The following is a 23,101-nucleotide window of genomic DNA, read 5'->3' as shown; positions in this document are numbered from 1 at the left end:
AACAGGTCTCAATAATTAGGGATCTTAGGGGAAGAGAGACAATGCAGGAACAAAGGAAAAGCCTTGAAGAAACAATAGTTCAGTGATAAAAGAGTACTAGTTCCTCCTCAAGGGACATGCATCACAATCTGATACTTATCTTTGAGTTCTCAGGGAAACTCCACCCAGGTGGAGAATGGAATGATGATGTTGATCTTTTCTGATCCTCGTGACTTCAGTCAACTACAGTTTGAATTCTGGCAACCTTTGCCCCAATCCTATGCTGAATTCTCCTCTGCTCAAGCCCCTTCATGAGTATGCACATACCCTTATCTTAAAACTTCCCCAATTTAGATGTTCTGGGAGACACTGCTTTGGGAAAGATCCCAAAGTAAGTTCTCCTTACTTGCTGTGAGTAATAAATCCTTTCTTCTCCTGATCTTTGACTTGGTTGTGTCTTGGCCTGATACCTACAAAGAGGTGAGCCCAGTTTTCAGGTGACAGCAGCAGGTCTCTGTAGCTTTCTGACCTCTGGATTGTGACCTGCAAAGGCAGCCCAACCAAAATCTAGTAGATGCTGGCCCCAGGCTTTATTCCTCACTTCAAATACCTCATTCTCTGCAATAAACCAATTTTTCTTGAAATCTCTAAAGTGTTTTTATTTTCCTTTTTGCACTGAACCCCAGAAGAAATATCATTGTATTGACCTGAAGTTATTTGGACTCTGGATCTAGATATACAAAATTTAAAAAATAGAATCATACAAACATTAATACACCTCAAGAGCATTTTCAGGAGCAAATTTCATTAAGCTAAGTTAATGAATCAATTTTCTAGATCAATTTTCTATACAGTGCTGTTAGTCTTGGTTGCTTAGTCATGTCCCACTCAATGTGACCCCATGTCAGGCTTCTCTGTCCATGGAATTCTTCAGGCAAGAATATTGGAGTGGGTTGCCACTTCCTTCTCCAGGAGATCTTCCTGACCCAGGGATTGAACCTGCATTTCCTCTGTCTCCTGCTTTGGCAGGTGGGTTCTTTACCACTATCACCTGAAAACTGGGTTCACCTCTGTAGGTGTCAGGCCAAGACACAACCAAGCCAAAGATGGGGAGAAGGAAGGATTTATTATTCACAGCAAGTAAGGAGAACTTACTTGTTGTGGGATCTTTCTCAAAGCAATGTCTCCCAGAACATCTAAATTGGGGAAGTTTTAAGCTAAGGGTACGTGCATATTCATGAAGGTGCTTGAGCAGAGGAGATTTCAGCATAGAACTGGGACAAAGGTCGACAGAGTTTAAGCTGTAGTTGATTGAAGTCACAAGTATCAGACAAGGTCAACATCATCATTCCCTCCTCCACTTGGGTGGAGTTGCCTGCAGAACTCAAAGGTAAGTATCAGACTGTGATGTATGTTCTTTCAGGAGGAACTAGGACTCTGTTTTATCACTCAACTATTGTTTCTTGACTGCTTTTCCTTTGCTCCTGCATTCTTTTGTTCCCTTAAAATTGTTAATCAGCAAGACTTGTTCAAGGACAAGCATTAAGGCAAGGATTCAGTTCAGTTGCTCAGTCATGTCCGACTCTTTGCAACCCCATGACTGCAGCACACCAGGCTTCCCTGTCCATCACCAACTCCCAGAGCTTACTCAAACTCATGAGCATAGAGTCAGTGATGCCATTCAACCATCTCATCCTCAGTTGTCCCCTTCTCCTCCTGCCTTCAATCTTTCCCAGCATCAGGGTCTTTTCCTTTGAGTCAATTCTTCACATCACATGGCCAAGGTATTGGAGTTTAAGGCTTCAGCACCAGTCCTTCTAAATAATATTCAGGACTGATTTCCTTTAGGATGGACTGGTTGAATCTCCTTGCAGTCCAAGCGACTCTCAGGAGTCTTCTCCAACACCACAGTTCAAAAGCATCAATTCTTCAGTGCTCAGCTTTCTTTATAGTCCAACTGTCACATCCATACATGACTACTGGGAAAAACCATAGCTTTGACTAGACAGACCTTTGTTGGCAAAACAATGTCTCTGCTTTATAATATACTGTCTAGGTTGGTCATAGCTTGTCTTCCAAGGAGCAAGAGTCTTTTAATTTCATGGCTGCAGTCACCATCTGAAAGTGATTTTGGAGCCCCCCAAAATAAAGTCTCTCACCGTTTCCATTGTTGCCATCGTGGAGAAGCAACAGACAGAACAGGACATGGAACAACAGACTGGTTCCAAATTGGGAAAGAAGTACATCAAGGCTGTATATTGTCACCCTGCTTATTTAATTTATATGCAGATGATATCATGCAAAATGCTGGGCTGGATGAAGCACAAGCTGGAATCAAGATTGCAGGGAGAAATATCAATAACCTCAGATATGCAGATGACACCACCCTTATGACAGAAAACAAAGAAGAACTAAAGAGTCTCTTGATGAAAGTGAAAGAGGAGAGTGAAAAATTTGGCTTAAAACTCAACATTCAGAAAACTAAGATCATGGCATCCGGTCCCATCACTTCTTGGCAAATAGATGGGGAAACAATGGAAACAGTGAGAGGCCAGGATTAGATCATGAAATGCCTTAGGCCAAAAATGGCTTTTCTTCTGTCAAGAAAGCCATGTGTGGTTCTCTTTCACAGGGGCCCTCACCCCTATCTGCTTACAGTGCTGCCAGCACAGCTGACATAAGAGGATAGGAATCTAGCAGCCACTGTAAAACTACATCTGCAGGAGTTTATTCTTCTGTCCCTGGTGCTGGATGGAGGATGTCTCTGCCTTGCTTCAAAATCTCTTGCAGTTTGATCCATTGGCAGAACCTGAACCTTAATAATATCCTTGCTGGCAAAGGAATCTGGGAAACAGCTCTCAGGTTTGAGTCTACAGTGTACTTAAGAGGCTAGAAGTGGGAGGGAATGGATGCTGGTTGCCTTTAAACAATATCCAGCTTTGCAGAGGAGTTGTGATGGTTCATTTCATGTGTCAACTTCTCTGGGTCGTGTGTCACCCTTGTCTTTCTATTCGGTTGTTGTTTGGTTTCTAGGTCATGTCCAACTTTTCTTGCAAGCCCGTGGACTGTAACCTTCCAGGTTCCTCTGTCCATGGGATTTCCCAGACAAGAATACTGGAGTGGGTTGCCATTTCCTTCTCCAGGGTATCTTCCTGACTCCAAGATTGAAACCGCATCTCCTGCATTGCAGGCAGACTCTTTATCAATGAGCCACAAGGCAAGATCTACATCTCTGTACATAATGAATATATTTGTTCTGTTTCTCTGCAGAACCCTAACTAATAAAAGAGTCAAAGCACCTTGTGTCCTGAGAAGAGTCTTAAAGAGGTTAACTTGAATCCCATCGTGTGAGTCACTGGAAATGCAAAGCTGGGTAGGGACAGCACCTCCCCTTCCAGAGCTCACAGGATGGAGGAGACACACACAGAGACAGTTTCCTCTGTTGGAAGAGTGTGCAGTTTCCTCAGTTCAGTCTCATTGCAGCAAAGATTTGAAATGACAGATCAGTGTTACAGCTTGGTTACAGCTCAGAGTTTTATTTGGTAAATAGAGGATAGTACACCCCCAAGGCATGAGGGCAGGCTGACCCTGGAGGAGAGACCTCACCTCATCTTGTCTCCTTTATACTTTTTGTCTCCTCCCCCCACCCCAGCTTGCCCTATGCAAATTAGAGCTTGCCTCCATCATCAATCAGGAAGGGTGCATGTTTGTTTCACCTGAGGTTCCCGCTCAGGTCCACGGATTTTTCCTTTGTTCCCCTTTCTCGTGCTTTATCTCATTCTTTGTCTTTTAGCTGCTGCCAATTTGGACTCCTTTTTCTATTCTAACTACCTAACACCCTTAAAGTATGGCCATGTTTGCAAAGAAAACTAAACTCACAGTGAAGTAGTAGGGGAGGAATGATTCACACGGCCCGGAGAGTTGGAGTCAAGAAAAGGTTTGAGGATCAATAATCTTTATTTTTGGTGTTGAAAGGTGGCTGCAGTGACTTCCCTGGTGGTCCAGTGGCAAAGATTCTGAGTTCCCAATGCAGGGAGTCTGGTTCGATCCCTAGTCAGGGAACTAGATCTCACATGCTGCAACTACGAATTCACAAGTCATGACTATAGATCCTATGTGCCACCAAGTAAGACCCAGCACAGCCAAACAAATTTAAAAAAATATTTTTTTAAAAAAGGTGACTGCAAAACTAATACAATTATGTAAAGTTTAAAAATAAAATAAAATTAAAAAAAAAAAAAAAAAAAGGTGACTGCGTTCACATGGTGGGGAAAACCAGGACCCGTTCAGAAGAGAAAACAGCCTAAACAAGGCCTGGCAATACTTTCTGCATTTGGAAACACCTGTGACTCTGAGTACAGGGGTACCTTGTTTTATTCCACTTTGTAGATATCTTTTTTTTTTTTTTTTAATGGAAGGTTTGTGATGACCCTGTGTTGAGCAAGTCTATTGGCACCATTTTTATAACAGCATTTTGTCACTTTGGATCTATATCATGTTTTGGTAATTCTCACAGTATTTCTAACACTTTTTTAGGGTTTCCTGGTGGCTCAGATAGTAAAGAATCTGCCTCCAATATGAGAGATCTGGATTCAAAACCTGGGTTTAGAAGATCTCCTGGGAAGAGAATGGCTACCCACTCCAGTGTTCTTGCCTGGAAAATTTCATGGACAGAGAGGAGCCTAGGGGTGGCACAGTCCTTGGGGTTGCAAAGAATTGGACAAGACTGGGCTATTAACACTTTCACTTTCAAACTTTTTCATTGTTATTACATTTGTGAGGATGATCTGTGATATTGATCTTTGATGTGACTATTGTAATTGTTTTGAAGCCATGAACCATGCTTATATAAGGAGTGAACTTAATGGATGGATGTTATGTGTGTGTGTGTGTGTGTTCTGACTGTTCCATTGGCCGGTCATTGTCCCTTTCTCTCCCTCTCTCTGGGCCTTTCTGTTCCCTGAGACACAACAGTATTGAAATTAGGCCAATTCATAACCCTTTAAAGGCCTTTAAGTTTTCAAGTGAAAGGAAGAGTTATACATCTCTCACTTCAAAGCAAAAGCTAGCAATGAGTAAGCTTAGTGAGGAAGATATGTTGAAAGCCATGATAGTCCAAAAGCTAGGTCTCATGGGCCAAAGAAAAAGTTATCGAAGGAAATGAAAAGCATTGCTCTAGTGAACACACAAATGATAAGAAAGTAAAACAGCCTTATTGCTGATGTGGAAGAAGTTTTAGTGGTCTGGATAGAAGATCAAACCAGCTCTAACATTCCCTTAAGTCAAGGCCTAATCCAGAGCAAGGCCCTATTGCTCTTCAGTTCTGTGAAGGCCGAGAGTGGTGAGGAAGCTGCAGAGGAAAAGTGAGAAACTAGCAGAGGTTGGTCCATGAGGTTTAAGGAGAGATGACATCTCTGTAGTGTAAAAGTACAAAGTGAAGCAACCAGTGCTGATGTAGAAGCTGCAGCCAGTTATCCATAAGATCTAGCTCAGATCATTAATGAAGGTGGCTATGCTAAACAACAGGTACTCCGTGTAGATGAAACAGCCTTCTGTTGGAAGAAGATGCCATCTAAGACTTTCATAGCTAGAGAGCAGTCAATGAGCTAGAGGGTCAATGCCTGGCTTCAATGCTTCAAAGGGGCTGACTCTCTTATTAGGGAATAATGCAGGTGGGAATAATGAGGCTAATGCTCATTTATTGATTTCCCAAAATCCTAGGGCCCTTAATAATTATGCTAAATCTGCTCTGCTTGTGCTTTATAAATAGAACAAAACCTAAATAGAACAACACTCAGACAGTACATCTGTTTGAAACATGGTTTATTGAATATTTTAAGCCCACTGTTGAGATCTACTGCTAAGAAAAAAAAAAAAAGATTCCTTTCAAAATATTCCGGCTCATTGACAATGTACCTGATCAGCCAAGAGCTCTTCTGGAAATGCATAATGAGATAAATTTTGTTTTCCTACCTGCTAATACAACATCCACTCTGCAAGGAGTTATTTCTACTTCTGAGTCTTATTAGTTAGGAAATACATTTCATAATGCTGTGGATGCCAGAGATAGTGATGGATCTGGGCAGAATCATTGGAAAACCTATTGGACCTGGAGAAGGTAATGGCAACCACTCCAGTATTCTTGCCTGGGAATTCCTACAGACAGAGGAGCCTGGTGGGCTATAATCCATGGGGTCACAAAGAGTTGGACATGACTTAGCAACTAAACAACAATAGCAATATATATTATTTTATTCATGTGGAATAAATTCTTAAAACCAGAGTTGATGGGTTAAGGAGCCTATGTATTGGTTATTTTGGTAGATATTATAAAATTTATTCTCCATTTGAAGTTGTTTATTTTTGGCATTTTGATAGAGGAAAATACATGTTGGTGCTTTTTCTCTTATCATAAATATTTTAATCTTTATCTTATTATGGATGAGTTGAATATATATTAATATGTTTAAGATAAAAAAAAAAAAGCCTACTGGAAAGGATGAACTGTTCTTGACTCTATTAAGAACATTTGTGATTCGTGGGAAGAGGTCAAAATATCAACACGAATAGGAGTTTGGAAGAAGTTGATTCCAATCCTTACAGATGACTTTGAGGGATTCAAGACTTCAGTAGAGGAAGTAACTGCAGCTGTGATGAAAATACTAAGAGAATTAGAAGTGGAAACTGAAGATGTGACTAAATTGCTGCAATCTCATAATAACACTTGAACAGATGAGGAACTGCTTCTAGGAAATGAGAAAAGAAAGTGGTTTCTTGAGATGGAATCTACTCCCAATGAAGATGCTGTGAAGACTGTTGAAATGATAACAAAGGATTTGGAATATTACATGAACTTATTGACGAAAAAGTGGCAGGGTTTCTGAGGACTGACTTCAACTTTCAGAGAAGTTCTCCTGTGGGTAAAACACTATTGGAAAGCAATGCATGCTACAGAGAAATCATTCATGAAAATAAGAGTCAATTGATGTGGCAAATTCATTGTTGTCTTATTTTAAGATGTCACAGCCACCCTAGCCTTCAGCAACCACCATCCTGATCAGTTAGCAGCCACCAACATCAAGACAAGACCCTCCACCAGCAAAAAAAATTATGATTTGTTGAAGGCTCAGATGATGGTTAACATTTTATAGCAATAAAGATTTTTTCAATTGAGGTATGTATCTTAGTTTTTAGACATAATGCTTTTGTACACATCATACAACAGTCTACTAACAGAACTTTAAAAAATTATTTTTGGCTGTGCTGAGTCTTCACTGCTGTGCGGGCTTTTCTATAGTTTCAGCGAGTGGAGGCTACTCTCTAGTTGCAGTGCTAGGGTTTCTCATTGTGGTGGCTTCTCTTGTTGCAGAGCATGAGCTCCAGGGCACACGGGCTGCACTAGTTCTGGCACGTGGGCTCCGTAGTTGTGGTTCCCCGGCTCTAGAGCGCAGGCTCAGTAGTTGCGGCACATGGGCTTAGCTGCTCCGAGGCATGTGGGGTCTTCCTGGATCAGGGATTGAAGCCGTGTCTCCTGCATTGACAGGCGGATTCTTTACCAATAAGAACAGGGAAAGTGTGTTAGTCACTCAGTAGTGTCCTCTTTGCGACCCCATGGACTGTGGCCCACCAGGCTCCTCTGTCCATGGAATTCTCTAGGCAAGAATACTGGAGCTATTCCCTTCTCCAGGGATCCAACCTGCGTCTCCTGCATTACAGGCAGATTCTTTACATCTGAGCCACCAGGGAAGCAGAAACCCAACGTAACTTTGAAATGCACTGGGAAACCAAAAAATCCGTGGGACTTGCTTGATTACAATATCCGTTTTATTGAGGTGGTCTCAGAGGTGTGTCTGTAGTCATGGCCTTAGGTGCTCAGGTGCTGTGTGGTCGGAAAAGATGCAGCATAGTAGGCAGGCCAGATGGCGACTGACGAGTGTCCCTGTCAACCACCAGCAGTGGAAGGGAGCGGGAGAGTGGCATGAGGGGACCTTTTGGAACTCAGTAATGTAGGGCTTGGGGAGCAGTGCTGGGCTCAGGAAACAGGCTGAAGAGAATCTTCTAAGCCAGGATCTCCAGGGGAATGACTTCACAGGGTTGACTCCAGTATCTTCCTCCCTGACAGACATTCAGTCTTTTAGTGCAGTTAATCCATCTCCTAATACCACTTTCTGCTTATTGCCTCTCATATTCTAAACTTCCAACAAGTAAATCATTTTCTCATTTTCCAGTTCCAAATCCATCCACCAAATTAGCAGTTCCTTGGGTGTGGCTGTCCCAGCTGGCACAACACTGAAACATGGGTTGAATTTTTTTTCCATGGATCATTTATAGCTCTGAGCAGATCCTATAGGTGACCAGGCCCTGACCCTGGCTGGCCCAAAGTCCCCACTGATTTCACGTGACCAGACGTTCAAAAATTCTGAAGAAAAACAGGCTTAATTGTAACTGAAAAATGAAGGTAAAACAGATCATTCAAGGTGATGACTGCAGAGAACAGAGCCCACTAAGGCCATTCACCATCAAAAACCCTGGGAGGTTGGTATAATTATGCCCATTTTACAGATGACACATCTGAGTCCTACTTAGGTAGAAAGTGGTCTAACCCTCCTTTGCTTCCAAGTCTAATGCTCTTCCCAGTAATCTACATGGCAACCCCCACATGTGGTAGCTCTTGTTCCCTGTCTTCTTTGATGCTTATTCTTGGAAGAAAATCCAAATAGGGACACTTTTGATGGTGACCAGGGCTTCCCTGATGGCTCAGCTGGTAAAGAATCCACCTGCATTGGGGGAGGTCTAGGTTCGATCCCTGGGTTGGGGAGATCCTCTGGAGAAGGGAATGGCTACCCACTCCAGTATTCGGGCCTAGAGAATTTCATGGACTGTACAGTCCATGGGGTTGCAAAGAGTCAGACATGACTGAGCGACTTTCACGTTTACTTTTGATGGTGACAGATAGTAAAATGTCAGGACAGTAGATGTAAACCTGTCTCAGTCCAACTGGGCTGTAAGGTCACTCTATAGTAAGCAGAGTTTGATATGCATGGGGGGAAGAAAGATGCGTGCATGTCAATTACCTGAAAAAGGTATGAGACGATTTGTCCTCGGAACAACCTGGGGAGAGGATACAGACGAGCTCCAGACACCCCAGGGAAGGCCCCCCTGCATCACATACTGCTTCCAAACAAGTGGTTCGAGATCATGTATGGAAAGATTCCGCCAGGATGCCAAGCTTCCTGCCCGGCAGCCCCCTCCCTCGCTCAGATTGCTTCTTCTCCTTGCTGTAATCTCCATTAATATTCTGGTCTGAACTGCGTCCTGAAAGGAGGCAGCAGGAAGCTCTGCCTGGATTAGCCAGGCAGAGTGAGACTCTCAGGGGACAAAAGACATCCAAATCTCACAGGTGTGGGCTGAATCCCAAGTCTGCTTGGCAGGAGCAGAGCTCCAGAGGTTTCCAGGGATACCTACATCCTCTCTCTCTCTCTCTCTCACACACACACACACATACACAGTCACACACTCAAGCACAAAATTTTCCCTTTAAGTTTGAGAAGTCAGTTGCATAAGAACTTAATGGAGAACATCAAACCTCATTGGAAAACACATGGAGGGTCCCACCTCATTCCTTGTATAACCTGAGCTGTCTGGGTGATATGTTTGCTAAAAACAGTAATTCCAGGACTTCCCTGGTGGTCAAATGGTTAAGAATCCACCTTCCAACGCAGTGGATATAGGTTCGGTCCCTGGCCTGGGGAATTAAGATCCTGTAGGCTGCCAGGCATCTAAGTCTGTTCTCTGGATCCCAGGTGCCAAAACTAGAGAGCCTGAGTGCTACAACTGGAGCACCACAATGAAGAGCCATGGGCTGCTACTAAGGCTGGATGCAGCCACATTAAAAAATAAAAAACAAACAAAAAACCCCCCAAAAAACCCCAAACAGTAGTGCCATCAAAGGAACCGTCCTAAGATTTGGCATCATGAAACCTAGGTTAGGTTTCTGTCTTTGATGCCTTTATCTGCGTCAGTCTGAGAAAGTTAGCTTAGTTCTCTGAGATGCAGTTTCATCATTTATAAAACGAGAAAAATATTCAGTTCACTGGTTGTTGAAGGATCCACTGGCCACACCTGTAAGAATACATGATAAATTCTAGTATTAACTCATGTGTGTGATGCGATGATGAGGATGATAAAGATAAAAGATAGTGATGGGGTATTTCCTGGTAGTCCAGTGGTTAGAACTCCCAGCTTTCACTACTGAGAGCTCAGGTTCAGTTGCTGTTTGGGGAACAAGACTTCCCTCATAGCTCAGTTGGTAAAGAATCCATCTGCAATGCAGGAGACGCTGGTTTAATTCCTGGGTTGGGAAGATCTGCTGGAGAAGGGATAGGCTACCAACTCCAGTATTCTTGGGCTTCCCTGTGGCTCAGCTGGTAAAAAATCTGCCTGTAATGTGAGAGATCTGGGTTCGATCCCTGTTGGGAAGATCCCCTGGAGAAGGGAAAGGCTACCCACTCCAGTATTCTGGACTGGAGAGTTCCATGGACTGTATAGTAGATGGAATCGCAAAGAGTCAGACCTGACTGTGTGACTTTCACTTTCACTTTGGGGAGCTAAGACCCTACAAGCTGAATGGTACAATAGAAAAAAAAAAAAAAGAGTTGATGACTAAAGATGATGGTGAGGAAGCTGTTGGTGATGATAATAATAAAAGATAATGGTGTTGATGGCAATGATGAAGATGATGATGGAGAGAAAGGTGAAAACGCTAAGGGTTGGGGAACCACTTGAGAGTCGTTTTCAGACAGTTGAAGAAATTTCAGAAGTACAAAGAGTAGGTAAATCTGTTTGATTCCAGATGAACACAAGGGAGGGAAAGCCTACATTTCTTGAGCACTTGCTGTGTTCCAGGGTTGCCAAGAGCTGTCACAGTCTTCCATTGCTTCACCATCACGGTGACTCTGCAAAGTTTCCACATCAGTCTTAGCAAAGGCAAAGTGATTTGCCCAAATTCATACAGGCTAAAAAGTATGGCAGAACCCAGCTTGACTTTGAATTGGTTTTGTAAACTCTTAATCTTTATATTTGGGCTTCCCAGGTAGCAGTAGTGATAAAGAATCCACCTACTAATACAGGAGACATAAGAGGAATGGGTTTGATCCTTGGGTTGGGAAGATCCCCTGGAGGAGAAAATGACAACCCACTCCAGTATTCTTGCCTGGGAAATTCCATGGACAGAGAATCATGGTGGGCTACAGTCCATGGGGTCGCAAAAAGTCAGACATGACTGAGCAACTGAGCATAATCTTTATATTCATCACTTTCTCATATAAGGAAGACTGTTTTTCATGCCAGCAGAATGAGTATGCTCAAGAGGAATAAGAAAAACATCACTGGAGTATCCAGAAGCTATTACAACATCCACTTAGGAGGGCTATCACCTGGCAGGTTGAGCCAGATCACCTTCTGATGCTGTCAGCTCTGTGACTTTAGAACATAGATGTATGCATATGTCCATAATGCCCTACTGACACTCTGTACTCCCTGGACTGACCGGTTGCTTTCATCTCTTTTGGCAGCATAAGATGATGGTTAAGATCAGAGATTCTGGAGTCACAGAGATCTGGGAGCAGGTCCCAGCTTCATATTGTATAGGCAGATATGGAAAGGCCCAGAGAGGGTATGAGACTTGCCCAAGGATGCATAGTGACTCAGGCAGCAACACCTGGTGCAGAATCCAGGTGTCCATTCATCACTTTCTTCCCTAAGAGCCCAAACTCTCCTTCACTGATGTCAATAGATGCTCTCTGCACTGCCTCTCAAAGGACACACTGACACATTCACCCAGCTCCTCCCTCCTTACCTAACCAGTGGGTTCATGGTCACATGGGTGCCCAGACACCCTATGGATTCCATCTGCTTCAAATAGCTCATCATTGGCTTGGCTCCTTTCTCTGAATCAACCAGAATCCTGGGAAACTGACAAGGGTGCTCCTCTGAAGGCAGACAGTAGTATGTGTGTGTGTGTGTGTGTTGCTGAGATTGTGGTGGCAACTGGTCTACCCAGGTGATCTTATTGACATGTCAACCGCAGCTGGGCAGAGTAAGTGGGCTGGGGATAATTATCTCTTGTTGACAGATGAAGTCACTGAGGTTCTCTGGGGTTATATGCCTGTCCCTCCCCTTTGTGGGCCTCGGTTTCTTCCCCTGATCCTAAGGTCTTTTTCAGCTCTAACAATCGATGCCTTTATAATTTGCCCGAGTTTACAAAACTATTTAGAAGCAAAGTCAAAACTAAGAAAGAAGTCTTGGGTATCCTAGTCCAGAAATCTTTTTAATGCTAATTGTATTAGTTTTGTTGTTGTTTAGTCGGTAAGTCATGTCTGACTCTTTTTGTGACCCTGTGGGTTGTAGCCTGCCAGACTCCTCTGTCCATGGGATTTTCCAAGAATACTGGAGTAGGTTGCCATTTCCTTTTCTGAAAGATCTTCCTGATCCAGGAATCAAACCCATGTCTCCTGCATTGGTAGGTGGATTCTTTACCACTGAGCTGCCTGGGCTTCATTTAGGGCTGCTGTAAAAAAGTCGCAAAATGGACGGCTTAAAATAAGAGAAAGTTATCTTCTCATAGTTCTAAAGGCTAGAAGTTTGAAATCAAGATGTTAGCAGGGTCATGCTCCTTCTTCAACCTCAAGACAAAGGTCCTTCTTGCCTCTTCCAGCTTCTGGCCACCTTCCCTCTAGGTTTGTGTCTTCACAAGGGGTTCTCCACCCTGTGTACATCCGTGTCCAAATTTCTCCTTCACATAAGGACATCTGCCATATTGAATTAGGGTCCATCCAAATGCCCTCATCTTAGATTGATTACATCTACAAAGACCCTATTTCCAAATAATGTCACATTCATGGGTAGTGGGAGTTAGGACTCCAGCATAACTTTGAGGGGACTCAATTCAACCCATGACACTAATCATAGCTCACCTTGAAAAAAAGACTTCCTTTTGCCAGGCTTTTCTACATGGATTATCTCACTTAATATAAAATAGGCATTATTGACACTGAAGATGGTGGCCATGTGGAAAGGTAGCTCTGGGGTTTCGATTGTCAGACATGTGGGTGCCATTCCTTGGGACATTTCTGCTTCTGCAGACCTTATACCACGCTCTTGCTGTCACCCAGCATGCATGCTACTGTAAGGGTACAGCTGTTATCAATGGAGCATTCAAAGAACTAAGCCTTGATGATTTTATATTTTTTAAAATAAATTAATCAATTTTTGCCTGTGCTGGGTCTTCATTGCTGCTCATGAGCTTTCTCTACTTGTAGCAGCAGGGCCTACTGTTCATTTTGGTGCATGAGCTTAGTTGACCAGCAGCAGGTGGAATCTTTCCAGAGCAGGGATTGAACCCATGTCCCCTGCATTTGCAGGCAGATTCCAAATCACTGGACCACCAGGGAAGTCCAAGCCTTGATGACTTTAAGGGGAAATATTTGGTGCTCTTCTATCCTTCAGATTTCACCTTTGTGTGTCCTATGGAAATTACTGCTTTTGGTGACAAAGCCAATGAATTTCATAATGTAGAATCATTGCAGTGTCAGGTAGATTCCCACTTCAGCCACCTGACCCAGATAAATACACTGAGGAAAAATGGTAGTTTGGGCCACATGAACATCATGCTCTTGTCAGATGTGACTAAATAAACTTCCTGAGATTAGGGTGTGCTATTTGTTAGAAGGTCCTGTTCTTGCACTAAGAGGTCTCTTCATAATTGACCCCAGTGGAGTCATCAAACCTTTGAGTGTCAATGATCTCCCAGTGGGCCCAAGCGTGGGAGAGACCCTAGCTTGGTGAAGGCATTCCAGTTTGTGCAATGCCATTGAGAAGTTTGCCTAGCCAGCTGGACACTGGATTCTCCTATAATCCAACTCCATCTGATTACTTCCAAGAAATACTTTAAGAAGGTTAATCAGTAGACCATCCCATGTACACCTGTAGCTTGTCACACCAGAAAAGAACTTTAAGCATTTCAAAGAATATTGTTTATAGAAGGCAAAAATCAAGTCACACTTGTAGTCACAAATATTACTCTATATGTTCTGTTTTTATAACATGACCTAGGTTTCTTTTGAGGGGTCTTCCCAGGTGGTGCTAGTGGTAAAGAACCCACCTGCCAGTGCAGGAGACATAAGAGATTTGGGTTCCATCCTTGGGTCAGGAAGATCCTTGGGAGAAGGGTATGACTACCCACTCCAGTATTCTTGCCTGGAGAATCCCATGGACCGAGGAGCCTGGTGGGCTGCAGTCCATAGGGTTGCAAAGAGTCAGACACAACTGAAGTGACTTAGTGTGCATGTATATAGGTTTTTAAAATGTGGTTATTTATTAAGGCAAGGAGTGCCTTATTGGCAATGTATAGATTTCTGGCTGGTTTCCATAGAATGTGTAGCTCACCTATTTCTTGGATCATGCTTTCCTTGGGAAAAAGAATCAAGTCTTTTTTCTCAACCTTACTTGAACCTTTGTATACTAGAGTGGTACAACTGGTGTGGAATACTTCTGATCAGGGTCTTGACATTTTCTTCCTAAATTTCTTTGTATTAAACTAGATTTCCTTTTAAGATCATAGGTTTAAATTGTTGGCATCAGTGGTCTAATTTAACACTTGAAATGAATGTGTATGTGATTGAAGCAAATGTGAATCATGTTTCTTAAAAAAAAACAAAATGGCAAAGCAACTTAACTGATCATTCATGTTTCTCATTACTGAGATTTACAGTGTATAGAGTTACTTTACTTATTTTGTTAGCTGAGTTGGTGTCTACATACATTTCTACTATTGATTAGATGTAATCACAAAGGATTTTTTAAAATTTGAATCATTTATGTGCTTGAATCATTGCAATTACTTCCTTTCCTGAACTGCCCAATGTAAAATATATAATAATTTTTAAAATTACTAAAAAGAAAAAAGAGGACTTTTCTGGTGGTTCAGTGGTTAAGAATCCACCTGCCATTGCAGGGGACACGGGTTTGATCCCTGGTCCAGAAGATTCCACGTGCCATGCGGCAACTTAGGCCCTTGTGCTGAAGCTACTGAAGCCTGTGCGCCTAGAGCCTGTGCTCTGAAACAAGAAAAGCCACCACAGTGAGAAGCCCCAGTATCCCAACGAAGAGCAGCCGCCGCTTGCCACAACTAGAGACAGTCCATGTGCAGCAATGAAGACCCATCGAAGCTAGAAATTAATCAATAAATTAACTATTAAAAAGATTTTAAAAAAGAAGTAGTCATTATTATTACTTCCCTTTTATGTGTGAAGAGATGGAGCAGAGAAGCTGAGAGACACGGCCAAGGTCAATAGGTGCTGAGGGGCAGGGCTGGAGCCTGAGCCTGCCTCGGCTGAGGCCCCTGCACTCTCCTCCACCAGGCCAGTTCACCTCTCTGTCTTCTGAGGCCCTGTGGCCCCTGAGCTTGTGGTTTCATGTGGGGGTGGCTGGAGAGAAGGCTGTCTGTGAGGTAAAGAGGACCAAACATGGCGGGCCTCGTAGTTTTGTTTTCTCAGCTGAGAACGCCAACACACAGTGAGTGAGTCGATATTGAGTCTGGCGTCTACCCCTCCGTCCCCTGAGTGGCTGTGGTTTCCCAGAGCAGCCGTGGCCTGAGGTGAAGTCCCACAGAGGGAGTGAGCATGACGTGAGTCCCAGGGAGACTGGAACCCTGGGAACTTTACCTTGACTTCCGACTTGGGTGCTGGAGGGGGTGTAGAATGCAGGCGCAGCTGAGCATCCTAGGGAGGCCCAGCATGAGGGGAGGGGAGGCTGAGGCAGGGCCTGTGGGTTTAGATGGCTCCAGAGTGAGATTCACACCTATGAGCTGTGTGACCTCAGGCAACTCACTTACATCCTTTGGACCTGACTTTCCTCAACTGTTAATGCAGGTCTGAGCTGTCTCTACTTCAGACAGTGGTGAAGACACATGGGGATAATCCACTTTCAGAGCTCAGCCCAGAACCTGGCCCAGAGGAAGTATAGCTAGCGCCTACACATGGTGGCTGGTATGACAGATTTTGAGATGTGCCAGGAGATGGGAAAGAAAAAGGAGTATTGATCCATTCAATGAATTTACAGACAAGAAAGTGGCCTTAGTGCATTGAAAACAAACTCAGATTAAATTAAAGTTAAGACTTGGTGCTAACAGGGAGTCAATAGAGAGGGTCCATGGAGAAATGGGATCCTCAGAAGGATTAAAGGAAAGCAGGAGGGAAGACTGGAACAGGTGGGGCCTACAGAGGTCAACGGCTGAGGGTTCTAGAACTTTCTGCCAGCAGCACTGGCCCTGGGTGATGTTCATCTCTTATGGAGACCTTGTCCCAGATGTCTCCTAGGATACCCAAGCTATTCCCTCCCCTTCTCCCTTCCTACAAATCACACAGTATGTCACCACCAACATAAGAACACATGTGCGTGCACACACACATACACACACACCACCTCTCCACGCGACTTTTTGTTTGAAGAACCACCAAGCTTGGATTTTCCCTGAGAAGGGCTTGTCAGTCAAGAAGTGTGTTACCCAGAGCTAATGAGTAACTCAAGAGAGATCAAAAGATAGAAGTGATGCCTTTTATTAAGCTCACAGATTTATTATAAGTGAGTCGGCAGGACCACACAGGCCTCTAGTCCCAGAGCAAGAAAACTGAGTGTGTGTGTGGTCTGCAGCAGTCGAGAGGCAGGGAGACGGCGGTATGAGCCTAATAAAGGCTGTAATTGGCACCTCTTTCCCCTGAAAAACCAAGCAACCACCTTCTCCCATTGCCAGGTTCCCTCCTCGTGTGGAGGGGTATACATGGTGAAGGGAGAAAGGTGGGGTGGGGGGATGGTGTTTAGCCAGGGGAGGGGTGGGAGACGGGTAGGCAAAGCTTTGGCTGGGTGGCCGTGGCTCTGAAGACACAGGTAACAGAGCAGGGGTCCTTCTTACTGGGAGACTCTCCAGCAGGCAATCAGGAGGTGAACCCTCCATCCCCCCACGCTAATCACAGGCATTTAATTCTTACCCTTTTTGTGGAAGGATCATTTCCACAAATTGGTGTCTGGTTCATTATTAGTCCCTGGAGAAGGTAATGGCAATCCACTCCAGTATTCTTGCCTGGAGAATCCCATGGACAGAGGAGCCTGGTGGGCTACCGTCCATCAGGTCAAGAAGAGTCGGACACAACTGAATGACTAACACACTTATTATTAGTATTACTATTAGAATAAATACTGTAAATATTTGTTGCAATAGCAACAAATTGTTTTTTAAAAGCTCTAACAGTTGACTTCAGCTCTCACAACCCAAAAGAAAGCAATAGCAAGTGAGTGTGGGTGTGTTGGGGGGGCCCTTTCTGCCCAAGGGTGACGGACAAGCAGGTAATGTTGCCTGGACATTTACAAGATGAACTGAGCAGTTTCTGGACATCTGTTTCTACTTTGGCCAGGCCAAGACACTGGACTTACCCTCTCTGAATGACCCCTATGATGTATGAATGGTTGCTCAGTCTTGTCCGACTCTATGCTACCCCATGGACTGTAGCCCAGCAGGCTGCTCTGTCCATGCTATTCCCCAGGCAAGAATACTGGAGTGGGTAGCCCTTCCCTTCTCCAGGGTATCATCCCAATCCAGGGATCAAACCAGAGTCTCTTGCTTTGCAGGAGGACTATGTCTAAGCCACCAGGGAAGCCATGAATGACCCCTAGGAAGAGCCATATTCAAGGAGGCTCTTCCTTCACAGAACATGGACAGGTCTGGACACGGCTGTGCCACATCTTTGTCATCTGCACAGCGAGAGGGCAGAACCACCTGATGGTGAGTCTCTTCTAGCTTCAGCAACTGAATCAGGGCTGTACAGCAAGGCCCCTCTGTAACTCAAGTACACAGTTCTGGGCTCAGCACCCCCACCTCCCCATCACAACCCCAGCCTATATTTGCTGCGGTTCTTCCAAGCCTCCCCTGTAGCCCCCACCCACTCCCTGACTCCTGCCTCTCTCTCAGCCGTCTCCCCATCTGCCCGGCGCCCACCGCACGCATCAGAGCCTGGCTAATTCTGCTTTGGCAAACCCTCACCCCTGATAATTCCCCCTAGCATTCCTTGGCAGACTCCTCTTCTCAGCAGAGACTTAAGAGCCAAGAGCAGCCATGAGCTCATGTTCTGCTTGGCTTTATTACTTCTAGAAAGCCGGCTTCATGGACTAATGTGCTATTAATTATTGCTGTAAGTAATTGAATCCAAGTTGAATATTCTGAGACAGCTTTAAAAAAAAAAAAAAAACCTTCAATGCAGGAGATTCACTTTGAATGCTTTTTTATTGCTTGCTCTGCCTTCAGGTAAAAAATAGAAGGTCGTTGCTGATTGTTAAACAAGGGGGCTTGGTAGACCAGCAGGGCGTTAGGATAGCCTCCAGAGATGGAAGGGATGAAGAACACTAATGTGAACTAGGATTTCATATTTGTTAGTTCATTTAAACATCAGAACAATTGACTTTTATTATTTCTAGCTTTCAGGGGATGGGATTGAAGCTTCAAGAAGGTAAGTCCTGGACATCTCTGTTGCTTCAGTGGCTAAGACTTTGCACACCCAATGCAGGGGACCTGGGTTCCATCCCTGGTCAGGGAATTAAAATCCTGCACACCACAACTAAGACCCAGTGCAGCCAGATAAATAAAAATAAATAAATATCTTTTAAAAAGAAGAAGAAGGAGATGGTAAGTCCTACAATTAGTGGCAGAACTAGGTTTGGACCCAAGCCTGTCTCACTTCAGACACTGTGTTCTTCCCTGATGGCCATGACCTTTATGTTATGCAAAATAAGGACAAGGACATCAGCCCACAATAAGTATACTTATGAAGGCTTTTCCCTGATTGTGAGTGGCAATACTGACCATTTGTTTCACCCAAAAGTAGGGATGGCTGAACATTTTTAGGCTTTAGAGAAAATCACTTAACATTCTGCATAGGTAAGAAAATTTAAAAATCAAATCTAAGCATTACAGTTAGCAAGAAATGATTTTTACTTTGTAATACAGTGATAGAGAAAAATGTGGGAAGGCACATACTTTATGGAGCTTCATTTTTTAAGAAACATTTTATTTTATTTTTAATTTTAAGACCCAATTTTATTTTACTTTATTTATACTTTTTGGCCACATGACATGTGGGACCTTAGTTCCTTTGTCTGGGATTGAACCTGAGCCCTTTGATTACTGGAAGTGCAGTCTTAACCACTGGACCACTAGGTAAGTCCCAACAGAGCTGACTTTTAGAAGTCATTTACTCTCCCATAAGTCCTACTGCCTTTGTTATCTTTTTTTCTTAAGAATCTTACTCTAGAGAAAGCTCTGAATGTTCCTTAATCCTTCAGTTACAGGAATGTGAACATGTGGTTAAGAACCAATTTCTAGAATGCAAATGTAAGTATTTGTTTGAGAACAGAAGGAAATGGCAGCCCACTCCAGGATTTTTGCCTGGAAAATCCCATAGAGAGGGAAACCTGGCAGGCTACAGTCCATGGAGTAGCAAGAGTTAGACACAACTTAGTGACTGAACCACTACCAAGGTAGAAACTAAGAGGAACAGTACGAATGTTACAGGATAAAATTTGAACTTTGTAGGGGTGAAAGGAGGAGCGTAGAGAGAAGAAGACGGGAGGGAAGGGAAACTTAGAGACTTGCTTCTTTTGGTAGTTTCCACTCACATTTTAGATTAGGCATCAGCAAACTTCAGCCTGTGGACCAAATCCCACTCTCTACTTTATTTGTTTGGTATATAAGCTAAGAAGGGCTCGCCAGGTCATACAAGTGGTAAACAACACGCCTGCCAAGGCTGGAGGCATAAAGGAGGTGGGTTCGATCCCTGGGTTTGGAAGATCCCCTGGAGGAGGGCATGGCAACCCACTGTAGTATTCTTTCCTGGAGAATCCCATGGACAGAGGAGCCTGGTGGGCTACAGTCAGACACAATTGAAGTGACTTAGCACACACATAAGCTAAAAATTGTTACTGTAATTATTGAAAAAAAAAATCAACCATTGAATAAACAACTCCAAGAGTAAACCATACTGTATGTCAGCTATGGACTCTGTACGATGGTGATGTCAGTGTAGGTGCGTCAGCTGTAACACATGGACCACATTTGGCGGGGATCTTGATGATAGAGGAGGCTGTGCATATGTGGGTAGTGGGATATATGGGACTCTCTGTACTTCCTTCTCCATTTTGCTGTGAACCTAAAACTGCTTTAGACTAAAAACAAACAAACAAACAAAACAAAACTTAAAAAATCAAAAGAAGATTTTGTGACACATGAAAATCGTGTGAAATTCAAATGTCAGTGACCATATGAAGTTTTATTGGAACACAGCTGTGCACATTTGTATATTGCCTGTGGCTGCTCTTATACTGCAATGTCAGAAGTGAGCAGTTTCTACAGAGACTGAAATATTTACTATCCAGCCCTTTACAGCAAAACGTTTGCTGACACCTGCTTCAGAGAGTTTCTGCTCTTAACCATGTCCCCATTCCCTTTCCTCTCTCTATCTTGCTCATCTTTCTACTTCCCTACCATCCCCTTTACCATTAGGAAAGAAAAAGAAGGAAGGAGCTGCAGATTGTATTCAAAGTGAGAGGGTGTTGAACTTGATAATGTTTGATTTCTTTTCTTTTCTTTTCTTTTTTGTTGCTCAAGCAGAAAATTTTAGTCATCTGGAAATTTCATCTTCTGATTCAAACTCTTAGCTTAGATAGACACTGTGTTCATCAGATCCAGACTCATCCCTCACATGGTCGTGCCAGATAGATGATGTTGTAATGAATACGTAGATTTCAGATTCATCTAGATGTATGAGCCAAGGGCTGAACAAAAAAGTCAAGGTAAAATAACTGTCAAAATAATTTGAGCTCCTGTATCAAATCTTAAGAAAAGAGAAAGAGAGAAGGAAGAGGCAGTGCCGAATAATCCGCAGAGATGTCGGATTACATCATCATTCTATGACCCTTCTGGGGTTGGCAGAGTCTTCCCTGGGGGACACTGATGGATGCTGCCACTTGAATCTGTACTGGGAGAGAATCTCTTTTCATTTACAACGTGCTGTGGTTGTCACTGCTTTCAAAGAACTACAACTCTGTGTGTGTGTATATGTGCCTGTGTGTGCTTAGTCCTGTCTGACTCTTTGCAACCCCATGGACTGTGGCCCATCAGAGTGTGGCTCCTCTGTCCATGGAATTTTCCATGCAAGAATACTGGAGTGGGTTGCCATTTCCTCCTCCAGGGAATCTTTCTGAACCAGGGATCAAACCTGTGTCTCTTGAATCTCCTACATAGGTAGGCAGATCCTTTACCACTACGCCATCTGGGAAGCCCATCCATGTGCTACAGTTCTACTGTCTGTCTTATTCCTGCCACTGGGCAGGGGTACAGGGACAGGTGTGAGGAGCGGGAAGACCATTCTGGTCCCCTAACTCCAGGAGAAGAGCCACTCGTATGTCCTTCTCAGGGCCCAACACTCTGAGCTGCTTCTCTGCATGATGACGGTTGGATGGCATCATTGACTCAATGGACATGAATTTGAGCAAACTCTGGGAGATAGTGAAGGACAGGGAAGCTTGGCATGCTGCAGTCCATGGGGTTGCAAAGAGTTGGACATGACTTAGTGACTGAACAGCAACAACAACCCAGCTTGATTTTCACTGTGCCCCTTACTTAGTTGGCACTCTGAGAGTCCCACCTCTTGTTGCTTCTCAAGGACTTGAGTTCCTTCTGATGGTTAAATGACTTTGGCATTTTAGACTTTCTCCCTCATTACCTGTGGACCTACTCTACTGTGGCTTCTTTCCTCCCCAACCTCCACACGATAGAAATCCTCAAGTTTCATCTTCACTCACATAGTTTTCCTGGGAGACTCCTTTCTTCCAAGAGTGAAAATATTTATTTTATACTGATGACTCCAAAATCTATTCTTAGTTAGTCCTGGTCCTTCATTAGGGCAACCAGTATATGTTTCCAAAGCTCTTATATATTCACTTATTAATTATTCATTGAGAACTTGCCCTGTTCCATCACTATATTGAACACCTCGGCCCAGTGTTACCTTATGTAATTATGTACCTACGAGTAGCTACAGTAGCTATGAGCCCTGTCCTCAGTGAGAAAGAAGATAAGAAATACCCAAAGGATGACACAAAACATAATGAGCACTGTGACAAGTGCCTGGAAAAAGGTACATGGTGCTGGGAGGACATAACACTGGACTGTCCTGGTGGTCCAGTGGTTAAGAATCTGCCTGTTAATGCAGGAGACATGAGCTTGATCCCCGCTCTGGGAAGACTCCATATGCTATGGGGCAGCTAGGCCCATGTGCCACAATTACTGAGTCTGTGCTCCAGAGCCTGAGAGCCACAACTACTGAGCCCACATGATACAACTGCTAAATCTGTGCTCCCTACAACAAGAGGAGCCACCACAATGAGAAGCTTGTGTCCTCAACTAGAGAGTAGCCCCTGCTCACCCCAGCTAGAGAAAGCCCTCACACAGCAAGGGAGACCCAGTGCAGCCAAAACCAAAATAGATAAATAAGAGGCATGGTATTATTTGGAGGGGTTAGGGACTTTACCAGGAAATGAATTACAAGCTAAACTCTGAAAAACTAAAAAGAGTTAACAAGATAAAGTGGAGAATGTTTGGGCTAGCAGGAATACAGTGAGTAAAAACCCAGAAGATGGGAAGGAACATGATGGACTCAGGGAATTAAAAGAAGTCCATGGTGGCTGGTGGCTGGAGTATTTTAGAAAAATGGGAAAGAGTTTTCAGTTGCTGCCAGAGAGACAGGCTACAGAAAGATAATATGCAGTTTTCTTTTGATCAATTAGATCAGCTTTGATCAATTAGATCAATTTTGATTGGCTGCACATAAGAGAAACATCTTAAATTGGCTTAATAAAGAAGAAAATGTATTGTCTTATGTAACTGGAAGACATATGCACAAACAGGCTTGAGAGTTGACTTCATCTAATGGCTGTGTTAGTTAACAATTGCTGTGTACCAAATTATCCCTGAAATTAGGCAGCTGAAAACAACATTTATTATCTCACAGTTTATCTA

The 23,101-nt window shown here is 43.6% G+C and overlaps 1 pseudogene; it reads left to right on the top strand.

Moving 5' to 3' along the window:
* Positions 1–13,069: 13,069 nt before the first annotated feature.
* On the top strand, positions 13,070–13,908 carry LOC783227 (thioredoxin-dependent peroxide reductase, mitochondrial-like; annotated as a pseudogene).
* The last annotated feature ends 9,193 nt before the right edge of the window (positions 13,909–23,101 follow it).

The sequence above is a fragment of the Bos taurus genome, chromosome 11 (assembly GCF_002263795.3).
Source record: "Bos taurus isolate L1 Dominette 01449 registration number 42190680 breed Hereford chromosome 11, ARS-UCD2.0, whole genome shotgun sequence".
Classification (NCBI taxonomy): Eukaryota; Metazoa; Chordata; class Mammalia; order Artiodactyla; family Bovidae; genus Bos; species Bos taurus.
The sequence above is the reverse complement of the archived record's forward strand: the minus strand, read 5'-3'. Positions and strand labels throughout refer to the sequence as shown.